Raw genomic sequence first — 17,166 nt, 5'->3', positions numbered from 1 at the left:
CATGCTGAAGTTTAGTGGCATTTGGTTTCTTGATCGCGTGGGATATTGCATTTCTAATAACCAAAGGTTGCTTCCTTATGATTTTTGTGTCTAGCGACACCCTACGTTGTCGTCATCGCGGTATGCTTTGAACATTTTGCCATACTGTGCAAATGTGCAAGAGCATTCTCATATTCTGTTTGTACAAAACTCAGGTAATTCTGATTTATCTGCAACCACGGGACATGGAAGGCCGGTTTTAGACTGGCAGGCTTCAGTTAAATTTGATGCTGGTGCTGCTCGTGAAATAGCCACTTCAAGATCGCCCGCTTGTTCTGGATGTTGTGTGAATCCAATTTTTTCGATAAAGGGAATATATTAATATCAAGAAGATACCAATTACACCCAGCCTCTGCCACAACGCACCACCCTAATGGTACTACGGATGCACACAACCAAAAACAAGAAAAGAAAACTAAGAAACAAAAATCCCGCTACAGTATCTCGGGACTAACAACAGCAATACATCCACCGCCAAGACAACACCTGAATTACAGACTCTCCAAAAACGACGCCTCCAAGAAAGGAACAGTGCTCAAACACCGTCGTCGCTCGATCAAAGATCTTAGGTTTTCACCCTGAAGATAGTCCCCGCTCTCAAAACAATGTCTCCACCAAGGACATTGCCAGGCACAACCAATTAAGGCCAGACCTTGGGTTTTCACCCTGAAAGGTAGGACTCTGCACTTCACCTGTGTTGTCGCCCCCACTTTCATACCGCTGCTGTGAAGCCCGGAACACCAAGCAAGTCCATCAACAGCGCGAAGACTTGAACCTCCCTTAGCTAGTCCTCCCCTCCGGCCTTCATGAACTTCTCTTCTTCCGACTTTCATCATGGATCCATAGTCACTTGATGTCAACACAGAAAAAGAGCTTCGCGCCGCTCCCTCCGAGAACCAATCGGTCGGAATAAAAGCATGGGTGCGCACGACCGAATACCACCGATCCAGCAAACTCCAGGCAAAAAGCACTGTTATATTCGCCGGCGGAGCCTTCCGGAACTCAATACTCCGGCTAGATCACGAGTCCAGGCCTCCGGTAGGTCTTCCTCTTCACGCAAGAGAGACCCTAGGACCACAGCCTTTATTCAGGTCGGACCCCCACGTCGGCGACCATCCTGGGCTGGCCACTCCAACCCTCCACCGGCGACACCATCGCCGGCTTCCAAGCTCCTCCATCTCGCCGCCGGAACGAGTAGGTTAGCGATAGTTGCTTGACGATGCCTTCAACAAGATAACGGCGCAGACGCCGCCATCGCCCGCCATGACCGGAGTTGGCTCGGTTTTCACCGGCTACTATGCCTCCCCGTCTCGCTGCTGGCGCTGAAAGTGGGATCAAAAATCCAACACAGCTAGCCTGGCCGACTGCCTTCGGTGGATGAAGTCAGCCACCACCACCATGCATGGGCCGAAGACCCGGACGTCCTCAAGCCACGAAGAAGACCCAGCGAAGCCTCCTCGTGCCATTGATGAGACGCAGCCGCGATGGATCGCGATCCGAACCTCGGGCCCAGATCCAACCACACCGCAGCCAACATCCGCCGCCGGCCGCCGGAGATCCGCCGGCCACCGCCATCCCGCTGCGTTCAGTCGACGGAGGAGGAGGGTGTAGGCCGCCGCCCCCACACGCTCCCGCAGGCCGCGCTGCGCTCTGCCGACGGAGGACCGAGCCGCCACCGCCGCCTCACCACAGGGGCTTTGCCCCGCAGCGTCCTCGGCGACGGCGGCGGAGGAGGGGGGGGCTGTAGGGGAGGGGAGGAGGGCGGTGTGGAGGGGAACTCCCCTGGGACGGCGGGCGGCGCCGCCGCCTCGGGGGAGAGAGGGCCGCCTAGGTCAATTTAGTACTGACGTCTATAGTTAATCTGACTGAATCATCAATGTATGTATCCTGTGTGAATCCACTACCTCCTCACGCCCGTTATCTTCAGCTGCTGGTGTGCCTTCTTCCAGGTTCTGTTTCTAGCGTATTCGCTGCTTATCGCGAGGACCAACTCCAGCTGGGGATGGAGGCCGACGATCTGTCCTGGAGATGCATGACTCATGTCTCTGACGGTCCAGCCGCACCGTGCTATCTCATGTCCGGTGCTACATGTTCGGTGTCTCCGGTTCAGCGCATGATTTGATTTATTTGCATACGGTGGATTTCGTTTCAGGTTCAAACAGTTGGCGTGATGAATACAGCACTAGATTGAGGAGCAGGGAGATGAATTAGCTGTCTCTTCCTGGAACTTTTTTCAGCTGTTGCTACGTACATCACCATTCAGTATATAAATGTGTACATTCAGTATATACTGGCTGGCCGGCCCTCAAACCAATCCTTGCGGGTTTTCATTGTTGTTACCAGCAGCCTATACATTGATCGGGCAGTGAAAGAGCCTGATTTCTCAAAATGCCAACCCCACGTGTCCTGCATATTTGACGTGCTCAATGGACTTGAAGTGATAATTTCAATGTCCATAGGTAATAGATTTTCATCTAACATATCTGTCCTCCACTACCACTACGCACTAGTGTTGTCAATAAGTTCTGAAACAAGGCTTGCTACAATGCTAGTACATAGGGGTGGTGCTTTACACCGACCTGGTCGGCGCCAATGGAGTTGCTGCACACCCCATAGGCGTATATGGGCTCGGCCCATAATCGTGATTGTCGTATCGTTCGTTTCGAGATTCAGGTCGTTCATTCGGGCGACCCGTTCGTTCGTTGTGGAGAATCTCTATTACCTGTACCGTATTCTACTGTTTCTTGCTATAGTTTACAACTAACTCCGAATGAAATTCAAAGAAGATGTCTCTTTCCAAAATGACGGCAGAATAATGCAATATTTTATTCTGAGAAACAGAAAGATGAACAAGAAGTCATAGTAGTAAAAATACATACCCAATAAAAAAAAGGCATTGTTACATATTCAGAGGGTATGTTCACAACCATCTTATAGAAAACATTGTCAGGTACAATAAAAGAAAGGAAGTTCTTAGAAGTATCACTAATAGAGTTTGAAACATTGTCTTGTCAGTTAGCTGTGATAGATTCAGACCCTCAAGTCTGGGAAACCACCAATCCATAGTACACTGAAAAACTTTTCCATAGAAAACTACATCCAAAAATGCTCTGCTTCTCCTTTCCTTGTTCATGAATTCTCTGGGAAAAATGGATCAATTAAATTCTTCAAAATGAATCGAATAAAAGAATCTTATTTTGTTACTCCTGTTAAAGTAAGAAACTTACTTTTCTGGTGATTGAACTTCCAACTTCAAGAAAATGTCATGAGATAATTCAATGCAGAAGGTGCTTAGCCTATTGATTAAAGAACATAAAAGGACTATTGAATAAAATTAGGAATAAATGATTCTGCCTTATTAAAAAATCATTTCAAAAAGTATTTGTATGGTAGCAGCACATATGCATATGATGTAGTTACTTACATGTTTCACAATGAATTGTCTTGCTATTGGTACATGTTGCTCATTAAATTTGTTAATCACAATCTGACATGCTACTGTTTCACGGCTTGCTTGCACGTCAACCTTCATTGAACATTTATATGGGAAAAAGAAACATGACAAAAAACCGGGTATGTTAAATAATGTGTGTAAGCAGCTATATCATATATGACTGAAGCATTCATGGAAGAGAAAATACTAACATTTGAGTTTTTTTTTTACTTCAATCCCATTGTACCACCTGATGAATTGAATGACAAATATACCAGAGTCGTATCTGTAGTCGTTAAAAAATACAATTATCCGATATGCATAGACATATAGGTTTAAGAAATGAAGCAAAATCATGAAAAGTATAGCTGGAGAATAACCTGAAGTTGTGTTTAGGAACATGAACATACTTTACGCTGAAATCATGAATGTTGAACTTGAAACAACCAGGATAAGTTTTCACAAACAGTTGCTTGAAATTGTACATAACAGTGTTTACAACAGGAGAGAACTTTTTACTCGAGTATTCAGGATTTAGTACATCGAAAGATTTGTCAATGAAGTTAGCCACAATTAGTATCCACTGTTTTCCAATGGGGCAAGGAATGTGTACCTAGAAAGGCAAAAGGTTTTTCAGATTACTATAGTGTTTTTTTTGTTACAATAGCTGTATTGTAAACAAAATTCTTCAACATATTGGGATTAAATAAAAATGGAGAAGAGTTCTTGAAGTATACCAGGCCTGCATTTCCAATCTAAACCCAACATTATCAAAGGAAAAACCCTTTTATATTCCGGATCAGAACAATTCAGATTTGGGTCCATGAGTATTACCTGTGATAAGATACACGGTAGAAGGCACAAATTATCAATAAAAAATAGCTAGTAACTAGTATAAGATTTCATATTTTAATCATATGATTAAGTCAGATCATACAAACCGTGTCATCTTTAATAACCGTGTCATTCTTTCCGAAAAGCCCTTCTCTTCTACGATGATTCTGGTCAGTTGTAGTTAACATCCCAAAACAGTCCATTACACATGGGTGGATCCATCCCCCTGGTTCATGGATAGTGTAAATGTTCTCTGATCTACCCATACTTTTTTTATTTCAAAGATCCTTGTGTTGTTACACAAAATATTTAAAAATATAAGAATGTATGAAACAACAACTGACATAAACTGAAAAGTAAATAAGACCTTGTTTTAACAGTGATCGATCTACATTTTGTTTACGATAGATGTCCCTATTGATTGCTGAAATAAAAAGGAACGAGCAGAAAATATGACACTCGCAGGTTGGTGAAGCATCTCGTTTGATAAATTTTAGCACCTAGTGGTTCATACCGTTATAGAATAAGATTTTGGTGCTTGGCCTTATCCGCATCTCCTTTCATAAATTTCCCAGCTAGTTCATGATACTATATGTAGTTACAGAGCTTAATTTATGTATATCGAAGCAAGTTCTGTGCTACATGGGGATTCCATGGAGAGGTCTTAACTAATGTGGTGTGCTAAGGTGTTAGTGCAAAGCCATGATACAAGAAGATAAACTGACAACAACGTCTAGTTATTTTAATGTGGATAAATGAGTTGTTTATTCGTCAGAAAAGAGAGATACAATATTTATTTCAGGTGTCAAGTTGCAATTACAAATATTTGACAATCTAAAAAAACATGATATTCAATTAAACAACAGATATGTGTCTTCTTATAAGACAAACTTGGTGTCCTGTTTTGTGCTTGTAAATGATGTGTAAAATTCATGCTCTAATGAAGTTGCAAAAATAACTTGTTCCAAGTTTGCTGCTAGGAATGAACGGAGTAGTTATCTTGATACTGCTTTGACCTCCCATAATTTCATGCCCACATTGGTCAAGAGCCATGTGTAATAGAGGATCAATTGCTTTAAGTTTTGACATTGGTTGTACAGTAAAGCAGGATGTTGATACAAAAATTATGACTATTATTGGTTTTCTATAAAGTCAATTAGCACAAAAATAAGAATGAACACTAACCGAGGAATAGGCTTGACCAGAAATGGTTGCGGTGTCTTCTTCCCATAAATCAAAAGATGGGAAGTTTCCATGAATATCTGGTTTCATTTTCTTCCCCATTACTCTTTCATTAAGAGAGAATCCCCATGTAGCATCTCTTGTTGTTTTGTGGTCAACATATTGCAAATTATTGCGTGGGGTGACTTGTTGAGCTGAAAAATAAGAATACACAATGGTAATGTGAGTATAGATGAAATGTCATAAATTTCGTTATAAGAAAGATAATTAAATGCATTAATATGGAGTAGAAGAAGAAGCTTGAGCTAACAATTTCTTACATTGAACAAAAAAATAAAGCATGAACGGATTCTCTGCGTGAACGGTTTCCTACCTTGAATAATCAAAATAAAGCATGAACGGATTCTTGGCATGAACGTTTCGTACCTTCAACAGTAAAATTAAACCATGAACAGATTCTTAGCATGAACGATTTCATACCTTCAAGAAAAAAATAAAGCATGAACAAATTCTTGGCATGAACGGTTTCCTACCTTGAACAATAAAAATAAAGAATGAACGGATTTTAATCATGAATGATTTCCTACCTTGAACAATAAAATTAAAGCATGAACAAATTCTCGGCATGAACGGTTTCCTACCTTGAACATAAAAATAAAACATGAACGGATTGTAATCATGAACGATTCCGTACGTTGAAAAAAATTCAATCATGAACGGATTCTTAACATGAACAGTTTTCCTACCTTGAACCTAAAAATAAAGCATGAACGGATTGTAATCATGAATGATTTCCTACCTTGAACAAAAATTCAATCATGAAAGGATCCTTGGCATGAACAGTTTCCTACCTTGAACATAAAAATAAAGCATGAACAGATTCTTGGCATGAACAAATCCTTACATTGAACATAAGAAATAAAACATGAACGGATTCATGGTATGAACAATTTCGTACATTGAACAATAAAAAAGCATGATCATTAAAAATGTTCAACCTCAAAAAGTTGTTAAGCATGAACGGATTCTTAGCACCTTGTAACATTAATTAAAAGCATGAACGGATTGTTGGTACGAACGATTTCATGCCTTGAACATAAATGATAACATAAAACAGAATCTTAGCGTGAACGGTTTCCTTCCTTGAAAATAAATAAAAAGATGAGTAGTTCTTCGACGTGAACCGTTTTGTACGCGGAAACATAAATCAAAAGGATGAACAAATTCTTGGCATTAACGGTTTTCTTCATTACCCATATATCAAAAAAATGTTCCCGTATTTCTAACATAAATTAGAGCATGGCCGGGTTCTTCTGCATGAACGGTTTTCTACCTTAAACATACAATAAAACATGGACGACTTCCAAGTATGAACGGATTGTTGGCATGACCAGTTTACTTCCTTGGAACTTAGAAGTAAAGCATGAATGAATTCCTTGCATGAACAATTTCCTACCCTGAACAAAAATTAAAATAATGAACGGATTATTGGCATGAATGGTTTCCTACCTTGAAAATAAAATTAAAGCATGAATGAAATCTTGGGATGAACGGTTTCCTACCTTGAACATAAAAAAACATGAACGGATTCTTGTCACGAACAGTTTCCTACCTTGGACAATAAAAAATAAAGCATGAACGAATTCTTAGCACGAACGGTTTCCTATGTTGAACAATAAAAATAAAGCATGAACGGATTCTTGGCATGAACAGTTTCCTACCTTGAACAATAAAAACAAAGCATGCACAGATTCGTGGCATGAACGGTCTCCTACCTTGAACAGTAAAAAAAACATGAACTGATTGTAATCATGAATGATTTCCTACCTTGAATGAAAATTCAACCATGAACGAATTCATTGCATGAACGGTTTCCTAGCTTGAACATAAAAGTAAAGAATGAACAGATTCTTGGCATCATCAATTTCTTACATTGAACAAAAAAATAAAGCATGAACGATTTCCTACCTTGAACAATAAAAAAAGCATGAACGGATTGTAATCATGACCGGTTTCCTACCTTGAAAAAAAAGCATGAACGGTTTTCTACCTTGAACAATAAATATAAATCATGAACGGATTCTTGGCATGAACGGTTTCCTACTTTGAACAATAAAAAATAAAGCATGAATGTATTGTAATCATGAACGATTTCCTACCTTGAACAAAAATAATAAAGCATGAACGGATTCTTGGCATTAACGGTTTCCTTATTTGAACAATAAAAATAAAGCATGAACAGATTCTTGGCATGAACGGTTTCTTGCCTTGAACAATAAAAATAAAGCATGAACGGTTTGTAATCATGAACGGTTTCGTACCTTGAACTATAAAAAATAAAGCATTAACGGATTCTTGGCATGAACAGTTTCCTACCTTGAACAGAAATGATAACATAAAACAGAATCTTAGAGTGAACCGTTTCCTTCCTTGAACATAAATAAAAAGATTTTTCTTCGGCGTGAACCGTTTTGTACGCAGAAACATAAATAAAAAGTATGAACGAATTCTTGGCATTAATGGTTTTCTTCATTAGACATATATCGAAAAACCCTTGTTCCCATATTTCTTGCATGAACGCTTTCCTACATTGAACATAAATTCAAGCATGGTCGGATTCTTTTGCATGAATGGTTTTCTACCTTGAACATACAATAAAGCATGGACGAGTTCCTACATTGAACATAAATTCATGCATGAACGGATTGTTGGAAATTAAAAGTAAAGCATGAACGAATTCTTGGAATGAACGGTTTCCTACCTTGAACAATAAAAATAAAGAATGAAATGGATTTTTGGTATGAACCATTTTCTACCTTGAACATAAATAAAAACATTAAGGGATTTTCTAAACTTGAAACATACAAAATAAAACACAAAATTATTCTTTGCATGAACGGGTTTCAAGAAAGCATGACCATAACTATCTTAAGGCGAAGATTAAATCACTTAGCCAACATCTAGAAGTTATTGACACCTTGTTGAATTGAAAAAAAGAATTCCGATCTTTGATGATTTTGTCGGCATCCAACTATTCTCAAAATTGGTTTAATCAAGAACCCAAAAAAAAATCCCAATACGATAAAAGATTCGAATTGTAGAATTCCTAATTTTTAAGTTTTTGGTGCCTCAGCTTTTTTTGTCCCTGGTATATAGATTTTTTCTTCATCTAAGTATTTACTAATGCATAATAATATCTAGTTTAAGAATATATTTTTCTTAAAACAGATGTTAGAACATAAAAAGACAAAAATCGCAGCTGCAAAAAAGAACCGTGACGCGAGTTTGGTTCGATTCACATCCAGGCAATATTTGTACTACTGTCACGTGATATAATACCCAAATACCGAATTTGCCTTGGCCTGAACTCGTGGCTATTGAATTTCTTCACGACTTATGTACATGGTAAAACAGATAGGATTTCAGGCCAAAAAGAATCTGGGAAAACATATATAAGCCATGCTTTTAAGCACAAAAAAGTATACATGGCAGGACACCAAACATAACCAGACCATGTACTCCAATCTTTAGTTTCCAATTTCTGCCTAAACAGAGATTCGCAAAACACTTTCAGAATTCAGCCGCATGTGTAATGTACATGTAGTTGTTGCATCATGGAAGCATTTAGGTACGTTACCTACGGAATTGCGAATACAAAGGAAGGAGAAATGTTCATAACCCAGTATTCTCTACACCTGCGCAAAGAAGGAAACATTAAAAGAAAACGTTATTATGAAATTACGAAAGAAAATGATCAAGAGCAGATGGACTTCTTTGATATAGTCATAGCAGAATATCATTTAGAAAAACCGCTAATGGCATAAAAATTTGGTCAACTCCACCCATAACTATTCAGTTTAAACACTATTACTGACAAAAATACAATACGGTGTTTTGTTTTCCATGGTTTCATAAGTTTTGGCTAGCACCAGAGGAAAAAATACAATAACCAATTAGTTAAGACAACAAATAAAAGAATGGCTGTTGAAATCAGTATTGTCTTTGAATACCTTGTCTTTCCATGCATCCAACTCACTCCACAGGTTGTTTAGGCACAGAGTTGCAAAGTCAAGTGTTCCAACTTCCTCAATGTCGCTGTCCCTCAAAGAATACAAATATTTTGCATTGACAAAATTGTAGGTCGATGAACACAGAACAGTGGTGATGAAAAAGAAACAAGAAACTCCTAATGAAAACCACCTCATTGTTAGCGCCAAGCAAAACAGACTCAAGATTCTTATTCGTTATCTGCTTCTTCCCTTGGAGGTACTGACCGCGAATATCTTCTACCTCTCTCATGATATCAGGATCATTGCTCTATGTAATAAATGGCTTGGCGCCCACTGGAAACCCAACAAACTTGTCGGCAATATCCTTGTTGAAATGGATAACCTTGTCTTTTTGTTGGAAGAATTTTGTTTCACCATATGATGCATGGTCAACAAGCCACTGCTGAAGATGCAGGGGGACCATCAAGTGGACAGGAAGCCTCAGTAGATTATCAAGACCATGCTTGGATATAAAAAACCTTTGAAATTGGATTGAACTTGTCCACTACTTTCATGTATCTGAGCGTTGCAAACCTAGATTGTATGCTAGGTTTGCATAGTGGGACAATGTCCAGAACATTAACTACAAGAAGAAAAAGAATAAAAGATTGATTATATAGTGATGCTTCAAGATATTGATCATACATCTATGCCATTGTTAAAACAGATTATTGTGCTCCCACAGAAAAAGAACATAATTCATGACGTTGTTCCAGAAAAAAGAATACTACTATGCTTGACCAACTACATTATTGTGCTGCACACATAAAGAACATATTTCATGAAATTGTTACAGAAAAAGAATACAACTATGCTTCACCAACTACATAATATTGAACATGTTGCTTATATATGGATAAACATGTTGAATAAACATGTATTAATTCATAAGAATAAACAAGTTGTTACAGAAAAAATAATACATTAGGCCAAGCAATTCATCAGGATATATATGAAAAGGGCAGTGTTAGGTTGTAGAAAACATGTGCATGAGGTGTATGGCCAGCGCATGGCAATGGAGGAAGTGAGTTCATTCTGAAATCACGTTTATGGAGGAATCTAATCACGTTTACAAACCCAGTAGTGCAGGTACGAAGAAGAAAAGATGGAAACCCTAATCAGAACGAAAAATCATCGATGGTCTAGTATGAAAAAAACTAATCATCGTGGGTGGTCTTCAAATCGAAACCCCATTCAGCACGAACCAGTGGTGCGAGTACAGCAGGAGATGACTGGAAACGAGATCTAACCTTCCGCCGCCATTGATTGGCACGACGAAGCAGACGAGCGAAGAAAATCTGGGCGCGCGCGGGGGAGTGGCGGAGGAATAAGCTCGGGGGCGGGCGGGGAAGAGGCGGAGAAAGAAGCTAGGACAGGTGCGGGAGTGGCGGAGGAAGATGCTCAGATCGGGGCACCCAACGAAGAACCAGAAAAGAAAGAGAAGCAACTCAGCCTCCTATCTCTGACCCCGACACGAAACAATCAGGCGCGTCGTAATATATGGGCCGGCCCAAAACGACGCGGGGGTGTGCGGCGCGTCGTATACACCGACCTGGTCGGTGTATAGGATTCGCCAGTACATAGGGAGGTCCCGATGAAACCCTGAGCCGAATTTAGTTTTCTAGGCCCGTGAAGCAGCTACGATTGAAGAATCAACTGGACTATACTCGGCCCAAGTACCCAACACACGCCCTTCCTATCCTGTCCCCGCCGCCCCGCAGCTCCTCTTCGTCGACCTCGATCCAAAGGCAGGTTGTGGATCCCAAGCAAGCTCGGATCTCTCAACCATGAGCCTCCGGCGGTACGTGAATATTGTGACGGCGAACCACTATCAAGGCATCTATTCGCTGCGCCGCCTCAACAGCGACAATTTCTTCTACCCGGCAAACGAAGCAGCAGCAAAGGCGCGAGATCTTACCAGGCTCAGGAGAGTGCCGGAAGATGCTCTGTCTCCCTGGTTCGCCCGAAAGAAGAAGAAACATGTCTCCGATAAGCAGCTGGAGACTACTATCCGGCCACCGCAACCAATCTTCAGTGTCCGCCCAACGACGTGCCCTGTGTCCGACGGCGACTATGATAACCGGCTGCACTCATTCCCTCTCTCCGGAACCAAGATCTTCTTCTTCGACAGCGCGAGACGCACCACCTTGTACGACACCAAGGCCCGATGCTCGATCAGCACGCCCTGCCTCCATGCGAGCAAGGACTTCCCCGTCGCCCTCTCCGTCCCCAGCCCTGCTGCTGCTGGACCTGAAGGCGAGCAGGACCAGGGCGGCGGTAGCAGCAGCAGCCTCTACATCCTCGACACGGCGCTCGACCCGGCGAATACCACTCCGTTCGAGGCTCTCATCTGGCGCAACTTCACAGATGAAGACTTTGCTGACTACAAGGCATGGCACTGCGACGCCCTCCCGCGGCCGCCTTTCGCCGATGGCCAACGTGACCTGGATGTCTCGGTACTGTGCTATGCCGTGGTGGGCGACGCCATCTGCGTCTCTCTCACAAGCCTCGGCACGTACTGCTTCGACACAGTGAGCCGGACGTGGAGCCTGGCTGGCGACTGGCTGATGCCCTTCTCCGGCAAGGCCGAGTACGACCCTGAGCTCAAGCTCTGGTTTGGCGTCTCTGCTGGTAATCACCAGCTCCCGTGCGCGGCTGATCTCTCCCCCATCCTAAGAGGGCATGCTCCAAAGAAGCAGCACCACTATGTTTGGGGGGATCCTCAGCAACCAGGAGACTGGCTCCCCGATCTGTTTAAACCAGCCAACATTGTCAGCTTGGGTTCCGGTAGGTTTTGTATCATCAACTTCTTCAGAGATGTGGGAGGCTACTGCACCTCTTGTATGGATGGACCATCAGCTGCAGATGGCAGCCCAATTGTTGTTTTCTCTGGTTTGCAAGTGTTGGCTGGCAATCGCAACGGCAACGACGGTGATAGCGGCAAAGGAAGTGACAGCGGCAACGGGCTCGGCATCCGCATGATTAAGCACAAGTCTAGGCTTTGTAGAGATACCGGCACTCACTCCCTCGAGTCGGTACTCTGACTGTCTCTGCTTTGAAAGCTCCATCCTTTTATCTATCTGTCTATGCAAGGAGGGACTGTCAGCACTTGGCTATCAACATGTCTTTTGCTGTTTTAGAAGCTGCCTACTACAAGAGACTACACAATGCGTGTGTTTGAATAATCTTGGGACACTGATCGTATTCCAGGGCTAGTTTATATTGTACGATTGCTGTTTGAGCAGCTAATTTGTAGTATACTAGTATTCCTCTTTGATGGGCACTTCCTTCCTCCTACTACAAGTGTCTCTGAAGAATCTGCTTTGCCTGACTTGAGCTGCTGTTATAGAAGAGGAGAAACATACATAACAGCTTGTGTATGTTTTTCGTCTAGGGAGTGTCACTTTGCCGTTTGAACTGTTGGATCCTGCTTGCGCAAACGAGGCAAAAGCTTTGCCTTTCATTGATATAGGAGAAAAGAGTTGGCCCGTTTATGAGTAAAACTGGCCGGAAAACCGTACAACACGACACCACACGCCAGCTCCCGAGGCTGCACTCCACACGGGTCGATGACCAACCAGGTCGACACCACACCTCAACGCAATAGGCGGAGGCGAAAGACCGCGCCCGCCCGGCCGAAGATGAACCCGCCTCCACCGAACCACCAAAACCACTCCACAAGACCCCTATCCGGTGGACATCCAAAGCGAGGCCCCAAGAGGCAAAGCGACACAAGAGCGCCGCCCACGCCCGATCCCGCGAGGGATCTAGGATTTCCCCGGAAAGCCCGGGCGGAGATCAAGAAACACCAGCCTTTCGACGACGCCTTCAAGAAGGAAGCGGTGCCCACGGGCGTCACCGTCGCCGGTCCCGGCCGGCAGCCAAGACAGAGCTTTCGCCCAACGAAGAGTCCCAAGACCTCGCGCTCGCCCGACAAGGACCGGCACAACCACCATCTACAACCGCCGCAACGCAACCCCCGAAGATCCGCCGCACACACCTCGCCCCGTAGCCAGAAAACACTCGTCTTCTTGCAGCATCCTCCAGGCGAACCTCTAGCCGCCGCCGCGCAGCGGGCTGCACAACTTGAAGCCAACGGAGCACCGTCGAAGAGCACCGTGGGCGCCGCCGGAACGCCACATAGAGGGGACGCCGACCAACACCGACAACGGAGCTCGAGGACGAACGCCGAAGTCCACAGACAAGAGCTCCCCGCACACCCGCAGCTGCCACCGCACCGCCATCCCGGCCTAGGACCAAGGCCAGCACCGCGCCACGGCGGAGACACCGCCCGGCCGCCAACAGCAGCGTCGCGGCCACCCGGCAGGTGCCTCCGCCGCGGCCTCCTCTAGGCACCGCCGCCGCCACCTCCACCAGCCGCGACCTCCCGATGCAGCGCCGCCGCCGCGGCCTCCCCGATGCACTCCGCCGCCACGCCGCCCGATGCAGCACCGCCGCCGCATGTCCCGATGCAGCGCCGCCGTCGCGGCCTCCCGAAGACTCGCCGCCGCCGCGGTCGCTCGATGCAGCTCTGCCGGGCCGACCGCAAGCCTGCCCGTAGCCATCGCTGCCGCCCGCAGCGCCCCCGCGCCGGGGAACACGAGGGTAAGTCGAGGAGGCGGAGAAGAAAACCGCCCCGCCGCCACCATCCTTGAGGCACGCGCGGCTTCGCCGGCGCCCCCTCCGGCGGCGGCGATGCGGGGAGGAGAGGAAGGGCCTAGGCGGCGGCGCTAGGGTTTCTCCCCGAGCCGCCGCGAGGAGCCTCGTTTAATGCAAATATCAAATTTTTGTTTTGAGAAGAACTAGGTTAAGAAAAGGAGGGGATAGGTGTAATCTTGTATATGGACCATCAGATCGAGTTGGAGTTGAGTGCAAACCTCACCTTCTTGCACAAACAATGATGTTTTGTGGGTTTGTGTGCAAGTATCTCTTAGAACTTCATACAAGGAACCGGCAATTTAAGATGGACATTTCGTCGGATTCATGGATGCACGCATGCATATTCAAAATTGTGCTGTCAAATTTTGTTCTGTTTTAGTACCTGACTGACTTGGGCTGCTGTTTTAGAAGTAGAGTATGGCACCTGAGCTTTCAGTATGTTTCTCGTCTAGTATCACTTCGATTCTGCGAGTTTGAACGCTGGATTGTGCTTGTGTAAAACGATGTATGTAAGCGGCTGTTTAAAATGCAGAAGTTGATTGTTACTTTGGGAAGGAAGTACTTGGGGCCTGGGCGAAGTACTTCTATTTCTACTCCCTCCTGACGCCTGTTATCTTGAGCTGCTGGCTTGCCTTGTTGCAGGTTTTCTTATCCGCTGCCTATCGAGGACCAAATCCGGCAAGGGGATGGACGCCGACGAACTTCCTGGAGAATGGAGACACATGACTCCCGTCTCTCTGACGGTGCTGCCACACTAAATCTATCTAATTAAGTACGGTGCTATGTCTTCGACGTCTCTAGCTCAGAGCATGACTGGGTTTCTATGCATACGGTGGATTTGGTTTCAGGCTTTCAGCCTTTGAGATTCATACAGTTGGCGTGATGGATGGAATCATGGAAATATGGAATACTAGATGGAGGAGTACTAGTGCATTGCACATATAATCTTGTTTGAAATAATTGCACCTGCAGCTAAAAAATAAGTGTATTCTTGTTTGAAATAAATGCCAATAGCAAGTTCCCCAGTCATTAGATTTCTCAAAAAGGTTTATCGTAAAATGTTTGTACAAATACTGAAACCAAAATTGCTAAAGAATGTTTTGATCAAATTTGCGCTGCTAGCCAGTTCATTCCTCTTCATCTACAACCATTTCTATTAACTTTTTTCAAATCATGAAGAGCATGTGAGAGATTAGAAAAATCGGAAAAAATAGTAAAATATTTTTTTAAAAAAAATTAAAAGAAATTCGAGCCAGAATTGCCAAACAGCGTTAGTTCTATGGCCGTCGGCACAAGATGTTGTGCCGACGGCCAGTCTGTGTCGACGACAACTTGTGTCTATGCCGAGAATGTATTGTGCCGACGGCGAGGTGCCGCCGGCACATGGTTGTGCTGACGGCAATTCTAGCTGTGTCGACGGCATGGCGGCCGTCGGCACCTTGACTGGTTCTGTAGTGCCGCTTTCCCTTCACATCTACGTCATGTGCCTGATTCATATGTGAAGTCTTCTCTAAATCTGGTGCTTCTGCTTGCATATTTACTCTGGATTTTACAGTGTTGCTAGAATGGGAAGGCCGAGTTCATCAGCCTTCTATCAGCCTTAGTGAGGTAATTCCCCTTTCATTCCGCTGTATATACTTGGCATTTATTGTAGCAAATTCCTTTGTCTGCTAAAGCATTGTGTATCAGGTTTACATTTTAGGTTAACCAAATTGGATCTATTACTAGGGTCATGCATTGAGGCCCTGAGAATCTAAGAACTTGCTGGATAGAGTGGGTGTGGTGACCGGTCACCGGAGGTACACTTCTCAGACACCATTTTGTGTTCATGTGCTTTCTTTCCATATCTGATATATCCAATTGCCATCTCTTTGCTGCAGTGGTAAGACTGATGATACATTCATTACTTGTTATTTCAATCTGGTTGGTTAGTATAGAGAGATTTGTTCATGACTTACTTATTTATTATTTCTTTGGTGCTTTGACTTGCACTTCGATCTTTTTTGTTGGTGTTAGACTTGAGAGAGACTGATAAGAAATACCACTTGTGCCAGAGTATCTCACTATGTTGTGTGTGTGTGTTAAAAGGAGTGCTAGATGTGCCTTGCAAGTGTTTCTGTTTATGTCTTAATGGAGAAAGAACATTTCTGTAGAAAGTTAAATTCCACCCGATTTTTTTTCGATAAAGGATGTTTTATTACTTTGATAAGCAATTACATCCAGCCTCTGCATAACCAGGATGCACACAGCTGTTTCAACAGTCCAGAACGAGCATTAAAAGAAAAAAAGGCGAAATACATATCGAGACGATAAACTATATAACGCCTAAGGCAAGTGTGGAGCTTCAATCCGTAGACTATGCTGCCACCCATGTCGGGAAAAAGTATCCCTCGCCGTAGCCTCCAACCGTGTACGTGACCTCCGTAAATAGGTCTTGGTTCTCCGCCCGCTCGAAGAGGTAACCATGAACGGAGAATACCTGTACATCCGTAGATGACCCGCAACAAAGAACAGTTTTTATCGTTAAAAATCTTGTCATTTCTACATAGCCATAGCGCCCAGTATAACTCGCAAGCGCCCCCACCCTAAGAAGCAACTTAAACCTTGCATCAACACCATGAAGCCAATTGCCAAAGACATTTGCCACACTAGTTGGGGGATACGGGTAGACGCTACTTGGATGATCGACCATATAGATTTCGCAAAACTACATCGGAAGAAAAGGTGTTTGATGGTTTCGTCGTGATGACGAAAACACACCGTGTATTTCCGTGCCAATTCCGCTTAACAAGATTATCTTTAGTAAGAATAACTCCTCGACGAAGGTACCATCCAAAAATCTTGATTTTTAATGGAATCTTCATCTTCCAAATTTTCTTATTGCTATCAACTCGGTAAATCAGAATGGAGGATTGCATTGTATAAAGATTTAACTGAGAAGAACCATCTACATGAAGATTCCATCTAAAT

The 17,166-nt window shown here is 43.7% G+C and overlaps 1 long non-coding RNA gene across 1 annotated transcript; it reads right to left on the bottom strand.

The window, feature by feature from the left end:
* Nucleotides 1–8,763: 8,763 nt before the first annotated feature.
* On the bottom strand, nt 8,764–9,641 carry LOC124699907. The gene is made up of 3 exons (XR_007001554.1): nt 9,499–9,641; nt 9,126–9,183; nt 8,764–9,029 (listed from the first exon to the last, which is right to left on the bottom strand). It is a non-coding gene; the product is annotated as an uncharacterized LOC124699907 (long non-coding RNA).
* Nucleotides 9,642–17,166: the final 7,525 nt, after the last annotated feature.

Source organism: Lolium rigidum, chromosome 3, assembly GCF_022539505.1.
Source record: "Lolium rigidum isolate FL_2022 chromosome 3, APGP_CSIRO_Lrig_0.1, whole genome shotgun sequence".
In the NCBI taxonomy this organism is placed as follows: domain Eukaryota; kingdom Viridiplantae; phylum Streptophyta; class Magnoliopsida; order Poales; family Poaceae; genus Lolium; species Lolium rigidum.
This window is presented reverse-complemented; position numbering and strand designations above follow the sequence as displayed.